Below are 4572 nucleotides of genomic sequence, written 5' to 3' on the forward strand. Positions count from 1 at the left end.
CCATTTTTAAATTGAATTCCCTATAATTTTCCTCAAAATTTGTTCATGGAAAACTCTTAATTCCGTCTGAAATAATATTTTCTATTGATAGGCACTGTTTGATTTTTATGTTTTTGTATGTTTGGATTCCAAACATACAAAAAAATACACAGCTGAATAAAACCAAATACATCTACACACACAGTGCTGTTGTTGACATTTTTTGATGAAATTTTCAGAGGTGGTCTCGGATTTTTTGCTCATATCTCCGTTATTTACCGACCGATTTTGATGATTTTAAACAGACAGACGGACATAGCTTAATCGACTCCGCTATCTATAAGGATCCAGAATATATATACTTTATAGGGTCGGAAAATTATATTATAGAAATTACAAACGGAATGACAAACTTATATATACCCTTCTCACGAAGGTGAAAGGTATAAAAACTATAAGCTGTGCTCTCGCATCTATAAGGATCCTGAATATATATACTTTATAGGGTCGGAAAATTATATTATAGAAATTACAAACGGAATGACAAACTTATATATACCCTTCTCACGAAGGTGAAAGGTATAAAAACTATAAGCTGTGCTCTCGCATTCACCTAAATAAATTCGGCATTCTCAAAACTTTGTTGTTGTTTTTCTGTGTAGTTTTTAAAAAAGTTCCGTACAGATCAAGGCGAATTCAGATAAGGTGGTGGCAGTTCTGCAACAACAACATTTTCCATGTATTTTGCTTTTGGTTTTCGTAAATGTCAAAAACCATAAGTACGGCGAATTCATTTGATGAAAAATTTTTGTAAAATGTTTGTATTATATTAAAAAATAAAGGTAAAGATATTAAAATTTGTGAGAAAAGTAGAATCTGAATTGAATAATGTTTGTTTCCTTCGAAAAATTCTATTCCGGCAGCTTAATTTGCTAAATTTAAGTAAGTGCCTTAAGTTAAGTAAAAATTAATTTTTTGTGAAAAATAAACATAAAAAGTACATATTCATGAAAATATTATATTACAAATGAATGAATATTTGTTGCGAATGGATAATTCTACTCCGGCGGAGTAATTTTCAATATTTGGCCATAATGTAGCAGCCGCCGGACGGGTAAATACCTCATATGGGTTTTGTTATATAAAGCGTTCCGGAACAGACTTTTTTTAGTTAATCTCTTTATCTACATAGTGTATATATAAAACAATATTGTTTAATTTGTTAACATTTTATAGATTTTAAAATTAAGCCATAACGTAGAAGTCAGTTGCCGCCAGCCGGATAAATACTTCATATGCGTTTCTTAATATTAAGTGTTCCGGAAGAGATTTTTTTAATTAATCACGATATCTACACAATTTTAATACAAAATATAAAACAATATTGAGTATTTTTCTATTAAATGTTAACATATTACTCAATATTTTGTTATATAAAGCGTTCCGGAACAGACTTTTTTTTAGTTAATCTCTTTATCTACATAGTGTATATATAAAACAATATTGTTTAATTTGTTAACATTTAATAGATTTCAAAATTAAGCCATAACGTAGAAGTCAGCAGCCAGCCGGATAAATACTTCATATGCGTTTCTTAATATTAAGTGTTCCGGTACAAAATATAAAACAATATGGAGTAATATGTTAACATTTAATAGAAAAAAATATTTGTATACATACCAATTATGCCATTATTTCAATAAAATGATAATTATTTACGAAATGCTTGGTATTTTCAGATTTTTTACATAAATAATTAACGAAGTTTTTCTCTGTTTAACGTACATTTTTAAATATAAAAATGTAAACAATAACAAACTTTGACAGCTAGGAAACCCAGGCGAATTAAGAAAAAAAATATCAGCTGATTGAATAACATCACCTTATATGAATTCGCCTTGGTACAGATCTTACTTCGACAAATGCTGATCAGCAACTGAATTGATTTAGTTTTGCAAGTTGAGAGATAATCAACTGACACATGCTCAAATAAAAAAATCACAAGTATGCTTATAGTGTAGGTGAGTCAACGCAACGTCAGCAGAATATTTTTGTCCTATCTCGCGTGATACGGAATCGAGATTTTGGGCAACATTGATCTAGTCCATTGGCGCACAGTGGTATAGGAAAAAAAAAAAAGAGGGAAATAATTCGGTAACTTCTAAACGGTTAATCCGATTTTAATGAAATTTGGTATGCACAAAAAGGAGGTGTTGTCGGAGAAAGCAACTTGCCAAATAAAAGTATGTTATTAAGACGCATATAAAGAAAACAACCTGACGAAAAACAAACCGTATCAAAATAAACATTTTTTTGGTGTGGGGAGTTATTTTTGTTTACAAATATGTGTTTCTGCCCGTGGAAAAGACGCAAAAACTCGTTTTCATTATTTACATTTTCAATATGTGTTTATGCACGTGGAAAAAATAAAAATCAAACAGTGCCTATCAATAGAAAATATTATTTCAGACGGAATTAAGAGTTTTCCATGAACAAATTTTGAGGAAAATTATAGGGAATTCAATTTAAAAATGGGAATTTTGGGAACAACCCTGTAAGAAATGAATGACCGAAACTAACACATACAAAATGATTTTACAATTTTTTTTATAGAAATGCTGAAAAAAATTTTATGATGATTCCATCAACACTGACAACAAAATGACCGGTCAAATAACTGTTACTGTTACAGAGTTGTATTTTTCGTCTTTTCAAATTAATTGTTTGCGAAAACCAAAGATATAATTAAAAATTGATACCAAGTCTTTTAATTATTAAAAATAAAGTGAATTATTAAAATCTAAATTTTTAAAAAGTGCAGGAAGTGGATCGGAATATAAACAAGCTTAAGAATGGGGTAAGAGTCAAAATTTTTCTGGCAACACTGCTTACAATTTATGTTTTTTACAATATTATGTTATATTGCGCCATCTATGTTTCATTAAAAATTAAATGTTAGCTTATCAAAGACACTTATCTTTTAATTTTACACTGACTACCAGATTTGTAAAACATGTATCAGCTTTATTCAATGATGTTTTTTGGGTATATTCAGCCTAAGACTTGGATCATAAGAGAAAAATTTCCTGGCAACACTGGTTTTGAACGCAGCAAATGAGCAATGTGTTACATTGCGCCATCTATGATTCATGAAAAAACAGGCCTGCCAGATTTGCATATTTATCAGCATTTTGCCGATTGATACCTAAAAAATAGCAAAGTGCCAATTTTGCGATTTTTGCTGTAAACATTTTTTCTTTAATTCTAAAAACATGGTTACTTTATATTTTTCATTAATTTGGCAACTTTAAATACTTCAATAAAACTATTTGAATTATATGTATTTTATTTTTTAATGAGTGAAAAAGATGGGTATATAATCATTAGAATTGGAGATCCTTGCTAAATGTTTACTACTTTTTTGCCTTTAAAAATATCGAACTATGTATAAGAAGAGTTTTTATACTCTACACCACCACACCCCTTCAGAAATTAACTTAGGGATTAATATATCACTTATAAACACTAGTATCACGATGAAATCTAGCATACATAACTCTGATGTAAGCGATAAGGCATGTTACACAATTTGGCCCATATTTAAACTTGCCTCTTTCAAAAAATCACTTTTTTTCAGCAAATATTTCCGAATTAAGGTAAACAACTTAAATGCTTTATTATAAAAAATAATCATATGGTCGGCCATGCCTGACTATACTTTCCAACTTGTTTTAATTAAATTTTGCGGATTTTCCTTGAAAATTACCAGGCACCCCAGCTTCCAGCCTAAGATTGGGGACATGAGTCCCCATGAAACACTGAAAATACTCTTTACTGCATAAGTTTAATATAAGATTGTTGATATTGCCACTTTGTTCTAACTGTTTTTAGAGCAAACTCAGGGTTTATGGCCTTGCTAATTATCCAAAATATTGGCAATACACCTTTATCCTAAAAATAGTAGTGGGTGCATGGAGTATTTGATATGGACTGTATAAATCAGATACTGTAACATTATGAGTTATATTAAAAAACTAGCTAATACCCGGTGTGTTTCACTACCCTATCTAAAATAAATACATAATAACCAAAAAAAATATAAAATTTTTCTTGTTACATATGAGAGATGCCAAGAAAATTATTATAAGTTCGCCAATTTATATCTATCTATGAAAAAGTGAAATTATTTAACAGTTTTCAAGATATAAGAAATTTTTTATTTAATTCATATATGTAGTGCCAAGCCGCCCCATTGAGAGTCCGCCCGTTATTTTCTAAATGTTCACATGAACGTCGAAGTTATTCATAGATTCTAGCTCTAATGGATTCTTATTTATATGGGGCTCCAAGCCCCCATAGTAGTCCGCCAATATATTACCCAAAATGTTTACATGGATGCTAAAGTTATTCATGTAAAATTATATGGGCGGTGCCACGCCCCCTAACGCTAGTCCGCCCACTTTTTATTCTAAATAATCATATTGACACTAAAGCGGTTACGACAAAATTTGAAATTAACTCAAGATAAACAATTTTTTTTAATTTATGTGGGAGGTGCCGCTCCCCTCATGGGTAGTCCCCCAATTTATTATA

This window comes from Lucilia cuprina, chromosome 6 (genome assembly GCF_022045245.1).
Source record: "Lucilia cuprina isolate Lc7/37 chromosome 6, ASM2204524v1, whole genome shotgun sequence".
NCBI lineage: Eukaryota > Metazoa > Arthropoda > Insecta > Diptera > Calliphoridae > Lucilia > Lucilia cuprina.